This window comes from Armigeres subalbatus, chromosome 2 (assembly GCF_024139115.2).
Source record: "Armigeres subalbatus isolate Guangzhou_Male chromosome 2, GZ_Asu_2, whole genome shotgun sequence".
NCBI lineage: Eukaryota > Metazoa > Arthropoda > Insecta > Diptera > Culicidae > Armigeres > Armigeres subalbatus.
In genome coordinates, this window is record NC_085140.1 from 70,119,875 (window position 1) to 70,138,605 (window position 18,731).

Below are 18,731 nucleotides of genomic sequence, written 5' to 3' on the forward strand. Positions count from 1 at the left end.
AAATTCTTCGAATTTCCGAAGGGAAATTCTTCAAAATTTCCGAAGGGAAATTCTTCCGAATTTCCGAAAGGGAAATTTTCCGAATTTCCGAAGGAAATTCCTCCGATTCGAAGGAAATTCCTCCGAATTTCCGAAGGAAATTCCTCCGAATTTCCGAAGGAAATTCCTCCGAATTTCGAAGGAAATTCCGATTTCGAAGGAAATTCCTCCGAATTTCGAAGGAAATTCCTCCGAATTTCCGAAGGAAATCTGAATTCCGAAGGAAATTCCGAATTTCCGAAGGAAATTCCTCCGAATTTCCGAAGGAAATTCCTCCGATTTCCGAAGGAAATTCCTCCGAATTTCGAAGGAAATTCCTCCGAATTTCCGAAGGAAATTCCTCCGACTTCCGAAGGAAATTCCTGAATTTCGAAGGAAATTCCTCCGATTTCCGAAGGAAATTCCTCCGAATTTCGAAGGAAATCTCCGAATTTCGAAGGAAATCCTCCGAATTTCCGAAGGAAATTCCTCCGAATTCGAAGGAAATCTGACTTCCGAAGGAAATTCCTCCGAATTCGAAGGAAATTCCTCCGAATTCGAAGGAAATCTGAATTTCCGAAGGAAATCTCCGAATTTCGAAGGAAATTCGAATTTCGAAGGAAATCTGAATTTCGAAGGAAATTCCTCCGAATTTCCGAAGGAAATTCCTCCGAATTGGAAATTCCCCGAATTTCCAAAGGGAAATTCCTCCGAATTTCCAAAGGGAAATTCCTCCGAATTTCCAAAGGGAAATTCCTCCGAATTTCCAAAGGGAAATCCCCGAATTTCCAAAGGGAAATTCCTCGAATTTCCAAAGGGAAATTCCCCGAATTTCCGAAGGGAAATTCCTCCGAATTTCCGAAGGGAAATTCCTCCGAGAAGGGAAATTCTCCGAATTTCCGAAGGGAAATTCTCCGAATTTCCGAAGGGAAATTCTCCGAATTTCCGAAGGGAAATTCTCCGAATTTCCGAAGGGAAATTCTCCGAATTTCCGAAGGGAAATTCTCCGAATTTCCGAAGGGAAATTCCCCGAATTTCCGAAGGGAAATTCCTTTAAATTTCCGAAGGGAAATTCCCCAAATTTCCGAAGGGAAATTCCCCGAATTTCCGAAGGGAAATTCCCCGAATTTCCGAAGGGAAATTCCCCGAATTTCCGAAGGGAAATTCCCCGAATTTCCGAAGGGAAATTCCCCGAATTTCCGAAGGGAAATTCCCCGAATTTCCGAAGGGAAATTCCCCGAATTTCCGAAGGGAAATTCCCCGAATTTCCGAAGGGAAATTCTCCGAATTTACGAAGGGAAATTCCCCCGAATTTCCGAAGGGAAATTCCCTTGAATTTACGAAGGGACTTTCCTCCAAATTTCCGAAAGGAAATTCTTCCGAATTTCCGAAAGGAAGTTCTCCCGAATTTCCGAAAAAATAATTCCCCTGGGTTTGCTGAAAAGAAATTCCCCCTGATTTCCGAACGGAATTTTCCCAAAGATTCCGAAGGGAAATTCCCTCGAACTTACGAAAGGAATGCCCTTGAATTTCCGTAGGGAAATTCCTACAAATTTTGGAAGCGAAATTCCTCTGAATGTCGGAAAGAAATGTCTTCCAAATTTCTAGAGCGATTTTTTTTTCGAATTTTCGAATATCCAAAGAGATTCTTTTCGAATTTTAAAATGTGTTTTTTTTTGCATTTTCAAAAGGCTTTTTTTCATTTTTTTTTAAATTTCCAATGGATTTTTTTTAATTTATAAATTAAAATGAAATATTTTTACTAAATCTCCAAGAAAAAATTATTTGTGATTCCTATGGTTTTTTTTTTGTGTTCAGAAAATTTATCTCTGAAATTTTCAATTTTGAGATATCTTTTGTTTTTTATTTTACTTATTTTTCATATTTATCGCCTTATTTCAATTTTTTTTATTTCTCAAATAAATTTGTGTAGAAAATGTTCATGATTTTGATAAGAAATTCTTCTGAATCTTGGAGAAATATTATGAATAATATTCCTCAAAATACCACCGTTGGTAAGGCAGTTAATATGATGATTATATTTTAATGACATATGAATCAATATTCAATATTTTATTTTGTTTGTATTGACCACCTGTTAGCAAAATTGCATTTTCAGCCATTGATCCGCTTTCTTTGTTTTCGCCAATTAGTGCATCGCAAAAACGAGTTTGTCCCGAAATTCCATTCCCTAAACATTCCACTACCGCAATTTCGCAGCAAAACTCGTTCCCTAACCCCGGCAATTAAAAGTCAATCTTCATTACCGGCATTGCTGCTTGCTACTTCTGCCCTGATGAAGCATTCTACTGATGTTCGTTCCGTTCTAACCGGTTCTCCACTTTCGTTCCTTCCTTCCTTGCTTGCCGCCATCACCGCCAACACACGCGCCGCGCGCGCACGGCACGATCGCAACCACCGAGCTGGATCGACTTTACTGACACACTTACCCCATTAGAACATTCGGCGCGGTGCGGTTCGCTCGCACTGTACTAGCGCTACTGACCTGTCTGTGTGTTCCTACACACAGCTGACAACGAATGGGACGACGGAACACGGGCGCATATATGCATATCAGTCACCGACCAGCCAAGAACTTGATCTTGAAACAACTGAACCGCTTTCGGGGTAGAACTTGCTGATTAACGACTTCGTCGCCGGCAACGACGACTGCGAAGCAGAAGTATGGGAATAAGCTGTGCAATTGGCTTCGTTTCATGACGAGCACTGCTGCTGCTCGCTATTATTATTAAATTGCACTGCGCTGCAACTGCAACCTATAGAGTGAGATAATGCTTCAGAACGATTCAATCACGCCTCGACTAGGGATGCCAAGTAACTGTTAGTCGCGTGGAAAGTTTCGTTTTAATCGAATTGTTTTATGCATTATGGAAAGTGAGTTTGGTTTTTCTAATGAATAGAGGATCAGTGTTGGTATAATCATACTCAAATCTCCTTAGCGAGTCGATTATGACCCATTCTCTGGGCTATGAGTCTATTGGGTTTTGACTCTTGCTTGATATGAATCGCGCAAGAAATATGAGAATTTAAGTTTTTCTCAACGCTGAAAAGGACTGGTGCTTTTATTTAAAAAAAATAGAATTTCGAGTTTAAATTCAATATAACTTTCTAGAATTTTTGAAAATATTGAACTTGAAAAACAACTCCGATATTGTTCAATTCACCATACATTCATTTGAAATTGTCATGCAAGAGGAAATCGACTACTAGAGGATAAATTTTTGGAAAAAAAAATTAAATTACTTGAATCTGATATTTTATTTTATATAACCGAAACTTAGAATCAAATGCTTTGTATGAGATTCAATTAATTATTACTTCGCATTCATAATTCTGTGAACATGTATCCTATATCATGGGACATAAAACAATCTTAAGAAATGTTCAATTCGCTCCCACATCAAACATCCCTATTTACGAGGAGCAGTCTTTGATGTTGTCTAAAAGCGGCAAACATGTTCGCCACTGTTCGATGCAGATTAGAGTTATTGGTGGAGTTTCGTGATCGCGCGCGCGGGGTGGAACGCTAGCTGAACGAACAGGTACGATGCCGAGTGGCATCCCATCGCAAATGTTAGCATTAAGTAATGTTAATCAAACGGCGCGGCGGCGCAATCCAAAGTTTACACTTTCGATGGCACACCCCGCCGCGTTATCCCCAATGCGAGATCCCTGCCTGCGCCTGGGGTTGTGTAGGTATTGGTGAGATAAGATCTCGTCGACGGTAGTGTACTCACAGGGGGCGGTAAAAGCTCCCAACCTGATCCCCCGGTTGACTTTCCAGCGAGCATTCGTTAGTACGTAGCGAGCGGGTTGTAAACATTTTCCTCGGATTTTGGTTCCGGTATGGCTCCGTCGTCACAGCAGGTAAAATGTTTCCAACTGGCCTAACTTATAGCAGCCAACAACGCGTTCGAGACGGTGTTCGTATTGGCGCAGCAATGTGTACGGCAAAGCTCTTGTGCGCGTGTTTGTCGACGGGCTCCACTACCACTCGCTGCTGACACGGTGCCGTGTAGCGCGACTCGTATGGGGACTGGCGCGGTGTTCCCAGTTCTTGCAGCTCTGCGTGATAGCAGCTCCAGCGCTATGCCGGAGCAGCGATCGTTTTCGATCGCCGCTACATGTGCTAACTATAAACAAATCTGTATACAGTCGATTCGAACCGAGTTGTCGTCGTGCACGGTGGGTTGTTGTTGTTACTTTTCTTGGTGTGTTGGGAGCTGGTTTCCTCCGTCTACCCCGCGGGTCGTCACCCCACTGCAATGCCGTATTACAGCGATGGGAAGCTCCACCTCAGGCGTCGTAGTCGTCGTCGTTGTTCGTTCGTCTCTCAGCTTGCGCAGCAACGTGTGCGCTCCTCTGTGATGATGATAATGCAAAAAGGTAGAGCTGTCAGTATCGTTCCTAGGGGTGGGACAGATATTGGGCTATAGTTATTGATTAGCCAGTTATTAATTATTGCAAGATTATGTTAAAAATGAAGTGCTGCCTGTTTTCAATAATTTTCATGAAAGGAAGGGTCTGTCTCATTCCCCATGTTAAACTCAAAATAAACCTAAATGTAGCAATTAAATAATAATTATTGCCCAATAACGCTGCTCGCAGAGCAGGATTACTTCTGACAGGTATAGAATAATTGATGATAGTTGACTTATTGGTCTTGTTTAGTAGCATCAGCCATACTTATGAACATTCGAATTATCTTCGAACATTCACTTTTAAGTGCAATTCGGGAAATAAGACAGACCTAAGTATGTACTCGTGGATAGAACTCCTTTTCCATCGCTGCAGTATACAAGCAAGTTTGACCATCTCCCTTTGTCAGGGACGAAATATAAGTTTCCTCAGTGAAATTTTCTCTGCCTTTTCAAATAGAAGATTAGCAGAAGTTCGTTCGTTCTCTATTGTCTACAATATTGCGAGTGGAAGCGCTTTCTAAATCCAGTATGATCGAAAAGAAATCCTTATTGTAGCGAGTTTTTAGCAAGACAGACATCATTCCCAAGTGTCTTTGGAATTAGGATGCCACCGATGTCTTGTTTCCCATACTCGTTGGCCGTGTTAAGGTGGGATGTGTGGAATCGATGGTTGCTGGAAACGCCACCATCGTCTTCTCCACTACGATCCCAAGAAACAGTCAGTGAACACCATAGATACCACTCTCACCATTCATCGTCAACCGAATCCATAAACATTGTTCAAAAGTTTTCTGATGACTCTATATGGCAAACACGGTTCGAAAAACTCATACGCATTATTTACACAACTTATTTATAACAATCTACTATTTTATCATTCAGTCATAATAATCTTATTATTTATGTTTTATGTTTATTTATTTTAACTGAAAAATTTGAAAAAAGAAAATCGTTACAAATAAATGAAAAATATAATATAAATAAGAAACGGCTCATCCGGAAGGAATTCATATAGGAGCAAAGCCATACCAGGACAAAAAACGAGTGGGTTCTTTTAGGTCAGTAATCTGAAATGAAAGATTAAAATAAAACAATAAAGTATCATACATTATATGAGGGGTATCACAAAGATTAGTGTCATTAATATTGATACGATATAAGTCATTTATATTGCATACATTGTGATTGGACAAATTGCAAATGAAATTTCGACCAACAGGCAAATTTTTAAACCAAGGAAAACAAGTTGCCTATGGGTGAATGGAATGGCAATAGTATCCTTTATCACTAGAGTTCCATAAAATTTGCCAGTAATTTAAAACCTGATTTTTTTTTTATTTTGAAAAATATTCGCACGGAAAAATATCTCGATTATAAATAATTCCACGAGAAACACCTAAATCAGCCAATGCATCAGCTTGTTCATTACCATAAATATTGCAATGAGCTGGAATCCACACAAGTTTAACAACAAAACCTCTAGTATACAAATTTAATAGTAATTTTTTGAGCTTCAAATGGGAATTTGGTTTCATCAGTACCCGCTAAGCTGCGGTGGACGTCGGAGGTTCTTCGTAGCTTAGTAGGGAAAGCACCTGTCATGCGAACTGGGGCCGTGAGATCAAACCCCACCGAAGGGGCGGTTACCCTCCAATACCTTTTCCGAACTAAATCTATCACATGTTGTACATATGCATAATCAAGTTTCAGACAATTTTTCCATACCGTCGTTTCTTTTCACAGGGGATGATTTCGAAATTTCAGAATTATTCAGAAAGATTCTGAATGATTCTTAATGTTTCGAAAAGAATCAAATGATTGAAAAAAATATGTGGTAAATAAGATTAAAAAAAAGGAATTACCTTCTTCGGAAGATTTAAAAGGAATAACCGAAAATGATCTTGATTTGAAAATTAGAATGTCTGTCCCTGCGCTTCAATTTATTGACGTTGAGGCGTGACCTGGCCTGACCTGACCAAGTCAAGCTCTATCTAGAATAAGGGCGAATGTCGTAAAAGAGAATTCTCTTCGTCGACTTTCCCTCTTTTATATAAAAGTGACAAGCAGCGGATTTCTTTGTGGTTTATCACCTCAGAACGATAGAAAGCAATGCGAACTTGCATTCTGAGGTGATAAAGTGCAAAGAAATTCTCTGCTTGTCACTCTTGCGACATTCGCCCTTTTACCAGATAGAGCTTGAAGTAACTAATTCTTTTCTATCTACTGATGAAATTGGCTAAATTTTATTTCCTCTGGAATAAGCAGAAAAAAATAATTTAAATGAAACGGTATGGAAAAATCTCTCTCGGAACTGTGTCATTAACTGTTAAAAACCTTAATAAAAGTCGATCAATGGAAAACACAAAACGGCATAGAAAGCATTATTTTGAAAGCAACACTAATAACATAACATCTCACACTTTTGTTTATTGGTTTCTTCCTTTGTTGAGAGATGAGCCAGTCGAGGGCTGTAAATCTCTCTAATAAAGACACAAAAAACAATTTCTATGTATTTGATTTTAGATTCCTACCAAAAATATTGAATTTGTTTGAATAATATTTTGGAGCTATTTGGAAGAATCAATGAAAAAACGGGACAAATTGAGGATTTTTCAGATTACGACGGGACAACACAATAAGGTCCAAAAAACGGGACTGTCCCGTTAAATACGGTACGTATGGTCGGTCAGCCTATTCACGGGGCACCCCCCAGGATTGTGTATTTGGGTGATAAAATAAATCTCTCAAAATTTCAGCTCAATCGCTTGTTGCATAAGCTAGCGCATTTGATTTTAAATCTTTAAAATTGAAATGGTTTTTGTATCAATATGACTTGAAAATGGCTGGATAGTTTTTTTTCATTTCTTCGGCAATTATGTTCGTTGGAATTTCTGACGGCTTTATAGAATATTTTCTTCCATAATAGTGACGAGTAAAATTGTTAAATCGTAAAAAAAATAAATTAAGATTCGTAAAAGTGGGAATATTTCATGAGCAATCAAAAACACGTCAAAACAGTCAACCACTACTGTGCTGATTTGGTACTCAACTGGCGTTTGACAATTTACTTTTTCTTCTCTTTCGTCTTGGAACGATAATGTTAAATTAGATTAGTGATTGCTTTTAAATCACGCCAGGGCGCCATTACCGTGCACAAAAACTGTACAAAACCACTCCTTAATTAGTAGAGATGCCCACAATGTGGATTTCTTGTATCAGAAGTCTGTTTTGGATCCTTTGGGTTATCAAATTCAGCTTTGAATGTCCGAGAACCAGTTATCCTAGCGTAGTGTACACTTTGTTAAGGTCATTAATAGTAATAGTTCGCTGCTCGGCCAATAACGTGCCCTCTTGGTAGAACCTTCTTTGTTGTGGAGAAAAAATTCAACCGGTTCTACTGTACAAAGCGAACAGGTCGTCTTGATCGCAACGGACTACACAAGGCCTGAACATGAAGATTAGGCAAGCGAACGAAGCAAAATGGTATAATAAGAAATTTTGTATTTGAACCAAGTCATTGACATAAATATTACATAGTAGGATTTTCTTTACTCCGTTTCAGGTGTGTGTTAACTTGATAGAGAGGTCAATATTTATTTAACTAACCGTCTTAAATTTATATTTTACCATTGGGGAAATACCTGGGCACAATCTGGAACTGGCATTAGTAATTTTCTCTACCGTTTCGAATCTCTACATGGAAAATGATCAAAAAAACGCATTCTACCGTTTCACAAAACACAAAAAGGTCCTGTAAAGTATTGGAAATTTTTTTCCTATTGCCAATTAAGAGAAACTACGAGATAATAGGGTGGATTCGGAAATAATAAAGGATTTATCGCATATAAAAAATAAAAACAATTAAGGAAATCATTGTTTTTATTTTTTTTTTGATTCGGTAAATTTTGGGCAGATGATTTAAAAGCTTGAGCTTGAGCTTGAGCTTGAGCTTGATGACCGCACAATTCGTAGTTGCTACTCCGTGATTGACTAGAACAATCGAAATTGCACAGGGAACCAATAGTTGGGGCTTGGGATTAGCTTTCCAACCTCAATGTGCACAGATCGAGAGCTCAGTAATTAAATGATCAATACCGGCGCCGGCCACGTCCTTACGGTCATCTGGGAAGGGAAGGAATAGTTGGTGTGACAGCTGTTGTTACTAGAGACCGAGATCACCTCTGCATCTCCACAGTTGCCACAGGAGGGATTTTTGTTAGTGGGCGGGATAAGTAGTTGCACGGATCAGGATTCACCTTGGTAAGTGATGCGATCCATGCAACCTTAATGAGATAAGAAAACCATGCTTTCAATTATTTTGACCAGGATATCAATGCTAACATACGTCGTCATCTGTAATGACGAACTATTCAATTAATTTTTCCAAGTGAAAAAGAAGAGAAGCATGTTGAAGACAGGATATTTTTTTTTATATTTTATTCTATTTACCAGAAAAAAATACTGCGTGTATGAAATGTACATAAAAGACCACAGATGTTGTGAAAAAACGTCGAAAAGGAATAAACGAAGCATGTCTTTTACAAAGAAAGCTGTCCACATATCTCTTATTCTCCAGTGCTTGATATTTTAAGACTTTTTTATTTTTGTAGTATTGTATTCACTTAACAATTTTTACACATAAAATAAATGTTTAACAATGAAATACCCCAAATAAGCAATCACAGAACAAATTAGGCACCTTACATCTTTATTAGTGACAGAATGAGAAAACACATAAGGCTCAAACTCAAAGGACACATATTGCCAATAGTCCTATACGCCTTGACGCATCCATTCGAAAAGCAACTTATTACGAAGATTGTTTTGAACCACCTCCGAAAAAAGGTGATGTTAAAAATTAACTTACTAACCGAAGTCAAAATACATAAAACTATTACTAGACCTTTAGTTTGAGTCTGATCTAAACCATCAACCCACAAGTCCTTCACGATACAGCAGTGACCGCTGTCGCTGTGCCTCATGCGTAGTATACGTTAGACGATTAGAAATGAACTATGATTTGAAATGTGCGAGGAACAGAAAATCTGCAAAATTGAATCAGGGAAAATCTATTAATCACGCCACACAGATATTGGCTTTTTTCAACTTCTACATCATAAAATATTGAATGAGTTGTTATACGTATTACTTTAAGTTTATGAGTATTCTTTAAAAAAAAGTACTTCTACCTAAGTAATCAGCATATTCTTTCCAATCTTCCAAAAACACTTCCTTGGGATCAATCCCAGTCTTTTGAGTCAGTCAGTCTTTTGATGAACAAAGAGATTTATTTCATGGTCTCCATCGCCTTTCAACACAATTTCTTCTCACCTTTTGTCACATTTCAACAGTATTCCATCTTCCGGGTATCTAACTATGATGATTACTTATATCACTTACTTGGATATCACTTACGATAAACCCGAAAAATAGAAAAAAAAAATAAATCTAGACTAAAAACGTACAACCAAAACGTAATGGAAAACTGCATCTATTCGCGTTCAAAACACCGTTATGAAAAAATATTTTATATTTTCTGTGCATGCAAGTACCTTTGAAAAATGCGTTTCATCTGACGGTTTACTTTTAGACATTATTCGAACACAGAGCCGTACGCCATGCTAGTTGCAGTGGTGGATTGAAAATCAATCATGTCTTTCAATTTATCTGAAGGAAACTTACAACATACAGGAAGTTGATATGAAGAATAATTGATAGAAAAACCCGATGATAAATGTACAGAGTGTCAATATATTCAAAAAATAATAAATAATAAATAGTTACTACAGATGCAAATATTTTTCTGTTGCAGCAGATCCCCAATTTCTACGAGCAAAATAAAGCACATTATACTGCCGTCATACGTATAACTGTCCCATGTACATAGGAAATCTCAACAAACGTGGGACAAATATGCGTATGACGGAAGTATACTGCTCACGCCTTTTGTTTTGAATGGCGGGGACGGAGCCAAGAACTGCTTCCGTCAATAGCACTACGGCGTGTAAGAAAAAATAAAAGGAACTTCCTCACCGGTTTTCTGCAAATCTAGTCCGAGGGTTCCGACGATCGATCTTGAAGGCGCTTCAATACTTTATAAGAACACATCACCATCGAAAAAATTGAAAATAAACACTTTTTGGTTGAACCGCAAACCTTACGTCGGGGAAGTGTCATAAGCACCTCTTATCACGACGCTTGCTACGATCGAACTTCAATTTTGGGCAGATGATTTAAAAGAACAGAAAAGTTTCTTGAAATAGTGAATTCAGTGGCCACTCAAGTTGACGAATAAGTGTAAAAAATCTACTCCTTTCAGTTATCTCTTTAAAAAAATTTAAACTGATTTTTACATAATTTTTACGACTGAAAAGAGGGAGCTAAAGAATGGACCACTGGAAGCGCAGCAAGAAAATGAACAGTACGTCCAGATATATAATAAACCGAGCTTTATTTTTTCCCTTTTCGGTTCAAATTCACGTTTAGAAGTAGTACCCTTCCCCTGATTTTGTAATAGTTGGGTGTGTCAGCTACAATAATAAAAATGGTTGCAACAAATGATGCTAAATACAGAACTGACTAGATCAATTCCTTTAGTTGATAACCAGGGTTTTGGAAGTAGTAAGGCTGGTCATTTTTATTTATAGGAATGGAAAAGGTTCTAGAAGCTTGCTAGCGGGAGAATAAGACAGAAGGACGGCCGGAAAACTTTCGACCGAAAACAATTTGCCCAAAAGCCATTAGTCTGAAAGTTATTCGGCCCAATATGCCATATGGCTGAACAAACCATAAGGTCGAAATCCATCTGGCCGAAGGACATTTGGCCGAATATGTATTTCGCCGAAGGACGCACAGCCGAGATGGTCATTTGACAGTAAGGGCCATTTGACCGAACGGGTTTTACCGCCTAGAATGTCGTTTGACAGAACATGTTATTCGGCCGAATAGGTCGTTTGGCCTAAAATGGCGCTTTGACGAAAAAACGCAGATCACCAGACGCAGATTGCTCTGTGAGTTTGATTATAGGTGGTCGCATTGGGTTCAGAAGAGGAGACGTCCACTTCCCAAGCAACATTTTAAATTTTATTCCGCTCTAGGAATGATTTTCAAGATCGAATCACAAGAACTGACTAAAACCCAATACTACAGGATTATCTTCTGATGACCACTATAAGAGTAAGATATGTCCAAATGGCCCTCTCTTGATTACCACTATTATTACCACTTACCACTATATACCTCTATATACCTCTTATATAAAATATACAAATAATAACAAACTAAAGTGTTGATGAAAATCATGACTGACTACAAAATAATATTTTTTCAGGTTTTTTTTCTCCAATGTACTTTCATGGAAATCAGGTGCGCGCTCGAGTTCATGGTGAAAGCTAGTGCAAAAATTAGATTAAACACTACGTGCCCGCAAAATAATATAGTTTTGGGCAATAAATTTAAAATTATTATAACATCAAGAACGTAAATCTTTACTAAATTTATTGATATTACACCCAAATATGTTTGTTTTTTATATCTTTTACCAAAAACGTGTCTTTCGTGACGAAAACACCGTCTAAACATTAATTCCAGTGATAAATTTCACTGACTTGAAGATGGTTCTCCATTTCCAATATGGTCATCATAGATTTCGACCAGTTGCTGTTATTAAACACCGTTATAAACCCTTTGCAATGTAAATATTCTTATTGGGGTTATTCATTTGACCACATTACGAATAAAAATTATGGCTTTGAACAAGCTTTGAAAATTGGATTTATTACGCTCTTCGTTACAGTCGTAGAGCTGCTAACAAGACCAGTCGGCATTTGAAGTTTGAAGCTTTTCTAGCAGATTTATTAGAGGTTTATTGCAGCGATAAGATCGCCAATAAATGTGAGAAACTAGCAATGGTGACTGCTGTCATAAATCCGCTATAAGAATTAAATAAATCCAACAAGCATGAAGATTGTTACTTGGGTTGAAGTGGGCTTTCGCTGCTGCAGGGAAGTTGTGCTTTTGTTGTTGATATTGATGTTGCTCTTGTTGATAATGTTTTGCTTTTCTTGTTGTTGAGGAGGCAGCGCAGTAGTCGAAAGGTCATACAGCTCGTCTGGGTTGTATTGAGGGGGTGAATTTATTTCTGCATTGTTACTAAAGTTGGAGACAGGAGCAGAAACATGTTTCACCTCTTCTAGTAATTCATCGAGAATTTCCAAATACTACGGGTCTGATGGAGATGATGATGATGTTTCGGACAAATGTGAAAAAGCTGTTTTATCATTTGCTATACTCGATATCCGTTCGTCCAATAATTTTGTCATTTGATCCGACTGATTTAAATGCGATTCTCTGATGCCGGTCAAAGTAATTTGAGCTTGTGAGTCATTTGACTTCAAATGCTGGCCAATTGCACTGCATATGTTCGCATTGTTTTTGTTTATTTCTACCAGCGTGTCTTTTAAGTCGATCAGATGGTGCTCCATGTTGTCGAATAATTAAGCTACTAAGCTGAACTTTTTAAGGTCAGCAGCGATGCGGTGGTTGCTGTTCGTTTGCGCATGAATTGCATCTACCAGTTGCTCTTGTTGATAAACCAGCTTTCTCACATCGGCTTCCTTCCGTAAGATGTCATGGCTGTTGGCGCAAATGGGCACCATAAATGCGGTGATTATGTGTTCGCGATGTAGTTGCATTTCTTTTCATAAAATTCACTTCCACAAAAAGCGCACGTCGTTAATGTTGCACGAGATTACACCGCACGACATAGTTAAAGAATCTGTGTGACACAAGTACTAAAAAGTTACAAACGCGAGTCAGTTAAAGTGGGTTAAGTTAAAAGTAAAATATTGTTACTACGACGCACTACTGAACGAATGGTTACGCGACAAGGAAAAAAAAGGGAAATAAGTGCGGAGGAAGTCGTCCACTCGCGATGGAAAGAAGTAGTATGTAGTATGACATGTCGCAAGATGGGTTCAAAGACTAAACGGAATGTGACCACTTTCCCAGAGGAACCCGGTTCCGGGAACACCCCAGAGATGGACAGTTGGATTGAAAACCATCGGAATGTGCTTTAGTGTACTTATTTTATAAAATCATGAAGTTTGACATGTCGCAAGATGGGTTCCAAGATTCAACGAAAAGTGAATATTTCCCCAGGGGAGACAGATTCCGGGAACACCTGAAAGGTAGGCAGCTGCATTGAAATCCGTCAAAATGTGCTTCAATGTACTTATTTTATAAAATCGTGATGTTAGATATGCCGCAAGATGGGTTCAAAGATTGAACGGAAAGTGGCCACTCCCCCCAGAGAAACGAGGTTCCGGAAAAAACCTGAAGGTGACCAGTTTGATCGAAAACCGTCGGAATGTTCTTCAATGTACTTATTTTGTAACATCATGAAGTTCGACATGTCGCAAGATGGGTCCCAAGATTGATCGAAAAATGATCACTTCCCCAGGCCCTGGAAATCCTGGGGGGATGGGCTATCCAATTCGATTGAAAATCGCCGAAATGTACTCCAGAGCATTTGTTTTTGTTAAGTTTGATAAGTCGTAAGATGGATTTCGAAGTTGATCTGCAAGTGGCCATTTCTTCCGGGACGAAGGTAACCCCAGTACTCCCCGGAATGTACGAATCAATGATTATTCCACAAATATTTATTTCAGTTCTTAAGACTATAGGAATTTTGTGATCGATTCCAGAAGATTGCTTGAAAATTCGTTAGAAACCGGCTGATCTGCATAGTTTTGAATTTTGAAAATTGTCGTAAAATGGGGGTTGGGGACGTACGTGTTGAATGAAAATGAAAGTGAGAAGCAAGAAGTTTGACTTCTTACTAATCATTTCCTATTTCTCAATTTTTGCTTCTCACTTTCCAATTATCATCAATTACTTCAACCTTTTCACATTCACTATTTTTCGGCCAAACATCATTATTGACCACGGTAATATGATCCGTTTGGCCAAATAGCTCTTTCAGTTAAATGACCATTTCGACCAAACGGCATTTTCAGGCAAACGGCTTTTTCGGCCAAACGACCAGTTTGGCCAAATGACATTTTCGGCCATATGACCCTTTCTGCCAAAAGACTATTTCGGCCAAACGGATTATCGGCCTAAAAGTGTTATTCGGTTAAGTGGCATTCGGTCAAATGGCTTTCGGTTAACGGTTTAAAATTAAAACTTTCTGAGAACATTATTTAAGCTTTTTTAGTGCATGAGACACTGAAGACGGCCTCACACGCCTGAGGTCGAAATACGTAAAGATTACACAATGTGACGCAATTAAATGGTTTTATACTGAACTAGACTTATGACAGGTAAAACTTTCTGTTTATCGTAGTCTTCCGAGAAAAGGTTAGTTTGATATTAGCTTCAAAGCCCATTATTCTTCAACAAGAACTTGACATGTTTTTTTTATTCTTGAAGAGGGCATCACCAATTGGTGATTGTTTTTCTGCTCCAATGAGTGTTACTGACAGATGAACAATATTTTGCAAAAACTCAGCTGGTGCTAAATGTTGATCATAAGAATAGCATTCGAGAAAAATTTGCTTCAATTACAATATAAGATTATTCAGCTGCTGAAGCATGTTTGAAGTAAAATGCCACCTCTCTTAGCGGAATAATGAAAAGGAATACCACAATCAAAAGTGACAGCGCCATTTAATTTGCTTCGCAGACATTATTAGTATTAGAAATTCACTAAGCTTATCAGCTCCACGATGACATTTTGGTTAAATTTAATTAGTAATAGTAGAAATTGCTTTAGTTTAAACTTGACATAGTTGACATTAGTTATAAAAATTCACAGAAAACGAGTGGTTTTTGAGCATTCGCTTAATTTGTGTGAAACGCAAGACTTTTAAAAACTATGATTAGCGCCAAGCTACAATAAATATGGTTGTTATTATCATCGTCATGTTTGGAAATCATGTTTGGAAATCAAGTCGCCAGGCTTCGATTAATCATTGAATCAAGATAAAGCAGATCTGTCTCTTTGTGTATTAATGTTAACACTAGACAATACAACGCAATACCAGCTACCGAACTTTTTTTTTGTTTAATCAACTCCTACCGTGCGGGACCGAAATCCGTACAGCACCGAAATCCGTCCATCTCATGAGATATCAATAAATTAAAAAGGGTTAAAGGTAATTAATGTAGGAATAATTAATCCTATCCTGTTTAGATACTTGACAGTAAGCTTTTAGGGCATAGAATTTGAAACAAAGCTTTGAAATTAAAACAACAAAAATCAAAAATAAATCTCCACCCACCAAACACGGAGTTTTTGCCGCCATTTTGTTTTCGGGTAGAGCATAATTGCACTAAAAGTAATTGTGTTTTGATTGCTAATGGCAAATCATTACCTAAGATAAACGGAATACAAATCGAAGGGATCGCTTCTCAAGGTGCGTATCGAACTATTTACAGTGGTAGTTCAGTCAATCAGACTGTTTCAATTTAAATATTTAGTCTAGAAATAGCTGTACGGATTTTGATCCTTTGATTCGATATCCGTCCACGGTGGACGGATTTCGAGTCAGGAGTAGTTGATTTAATTCATTATTTTATCATGTTTTTCGTAGTTTTTAATGAGTAAATGTGAAACATTTCAAAAGTAGAAGCCTTCATGCGCCTGTGTCAATGACAAACGTTTTATTTACATTCGATTCCTATTTTCTAATGACTTTTTCATATACTAAGGTGCTTAAGTGTACGGATTTCGATGCCCCACGGTAGTCTGTTATTCAACTTACTCGATTTCATGTTTTGTTTTGATGTTTTCAGCTCGTTTCATTACTTATATTTATACTCGCTAACTTTCATCTACTCAGTGACTGAGTAAAATTGTATTGCCCTCCCTTTCAAGAGTGAGACTACTCTCAACTATAAGTAGTCTTGCTTTTAACGGAAATTGAGTAAAATTTCCGTGGGATAAAAAGAGATGGCAATTCAATTTTACTCAGTCACTGAGTAGATGAAAGCAAGAGTGTAAAAAAATCTTAACAGCACAGTTTCACAAAACTCACCCTCTTTAAACCACTCGCTTATCCCATTTTCCTCCCTTGCAACGTCCATGTTGCATCAACCCATCTCGTCACCGGGCGAGCAAAAAAAAGCTCTTCAATTTCCGTAGGCACACTCGCATCGCACACCCCGTTGTTGTTGTAGTCGTCGTCGTCAGCATTATCATCATCGCCCCGCTGCTGCGCTGTGCTGCCTCTGCCGGACCGGGCCAAAGCTAAGCTCGGGCAGTGTGGTGGTGGTGCGCCTGGTGGGCACCAGCTTAGTAGTAAAGCTAGTGATCGATCGTCGTCGTCGTCGCCGTTGCCGCTGCTGCCGGAATACTTCCTCTTTCACTCTCACTCTCACTCTTTCACTGGCTGCAGCAACGTTTTTCCACCAAACCAGTCAGCCGGTCGGTCGTCGTGTCAGCAGTTCGCTTGCTTGCTTTGGCTGTAGCGTGGTGCGCATTTCTTCTACCACCTCCCATATCCGCACTTCCCGGCAGAGCTTCGAGCTGCGCGGAACTTCGCGTAACTTTTCGGCGATCGACTACGGACGGGTCGAGGGGGGTTGATCGTCGTGTTTGCTTTTGCCTCTTTCTTCGTGAGGTGCGAGCGAGGCTCGCGAGCGGTGAATGTGTGTTGGTTGGTGTTGTGTGCCGTTTTCCATTTCACTTCTTGTGTTTAACTTTTTTTTGGCAAGGCGGTGGGGGACCCGCACACGGCAGCGGTCTCCGGAGACCCTTGAGACAGTACTGTCCGATGAGTCGGGATTCGTCGATCGCTGTAGACGCGCGTGCGTGAAGTGCTTTCTCTTTTTTTCGTCAGTGGAACGCGAGGTGGAACGATTTTTGGAGACGAGAAGAAAGCTCTGCAAGAGGCGAGAATCGTTCTTGATCGATGGGATTTTTCTGTTCCGAGAAGCGGCGATCGTGTTTGTTTTGATTTTGAGCCGCCTGAGAAGCGAGCAGCAATCCTGGCGGCGAGGTGAATTGGATTAGTGAGAGGGTGGTGGAGCCTCCGATTGAGAAACAGAAGAAGAAAGCGGGGAGAATATTCTGAGGTGAAAACAAGAACCAGGACCGCGAAGAACAGCTGATAACCGTAGAGGTTGAGGCGGCTGGAGTGACAAGTGTGCCCATGTGAGTGTTTGTGTCTGTGAGTTGGGGATAATTAGAATTCTAGCCGCAGGTTTCGTGCTAGGAGCTCCAGTAGGAATAAGCACCTCCATAACTGCAATTCCCTGTGCAGTTTTTGTTTTGCGACGCTGTCACTGACGAGGAACTGTGTGTATTTGTGAGAAGATAGCGGATTGCTGATAGAGCGCGGCACATGCAGCGACCGTGTGATACCCCCAGAGTTAGAAGCTGCCAGAGATGCAATTTGATTAATGAATATAAACAGATCTTCTGAATAGGGCGTGCGAGCGCAGGTGGAAGAGCAAAGTGTCGGTGTGGAACGCTCCCCTAAGGGGCCCTTTTGAAACTCCCCTTTGGCCCAGCAGTAACAGAGTGGTGCCCGTATGCTAGAGTGAAACGGCTTTGCCAGAGATCGTGCTCGGTGTATCAACGTTGAACGAGTGTTGTGGAAGCTTCGCCGCTACTAGAATAGAAGCTAATTTGAATTGAAAAATGAAACGCATGGAATAGCACGTACAAGGTCACTGGCGGATTTGCATCAACAGATGAAAAAGAGTGTTTAGCTGCAAACAAGAGTTCTGTGGCGCGTGCGGAACTCGCGCGGGTTGATAACTGTTAATTGAGGTGCGCGTAGACACAGCGTGTGAACCAATCCAGATCTGTGCGGAACAACAATAGAACGAAGTGCGTGCTGGCACGACGCCAGCCCTTGCGACAATAAGCCAAATGTTTTTCGAATTTGACAAGTGTTTACCGTTTTCCTGACAGTGAAAGAATCGCGACCGTGGTCGCTCTCGTTCAGTTCCCTTCCCAAACACAAATGTCCGGAAGAAAAGTGCATCCAGGAACCAAGTGAATCCGTGATCAATCATCAAATGTCCACTAGTGGCTCGCGACAGCAGCTGAATCCGGTCTGTGCATTTATAGTGAGGATATGCGGTATTTTGAATGATTTTGTGTGTGAGATGGTTCGAAACGAAACTGCGCAGAAATGAATACAGAATCCTTCGGTTTTGGGAGATATACGTTCATGCATTTCGAAGAAAGCTTCTCGCAAGTAAAACCGAGGTGCATGAAGGAAGTTGGTGAAAAATGATCGGTGTTCAGGTGGCATACTT

At 39.5% G+C, this 18,731-nt stretch overlaps 1 protein-coding gene across 13 annotated transcripts in view; it reads left to right on the plus strand.

The window, feature by feature from the left end:
* The window catches only part of LOC134208942 (hepatic leukemia factor), a 250,100-nt gene that overhangs the window by 69,566 nt on the left and 161,803 nt on the right, over nt 1-18,731 (plus strand). Inside the window, exon 1 of one of the 13 annotated variants that reach the window (XM_062684912.1) lies at nt 16,919-16,935. The exons of 5 other annotated variants lie outside the window; for them this stretch is intronic. The gene's annotated coding sequence lies outside the window, so the exon portion shown is untranslated. 7 more of the 13 variants (XM_062684913.1, XM_062684908.1, XM_062684907.1 and 4 more) reach the window with 7 other exon arrangements.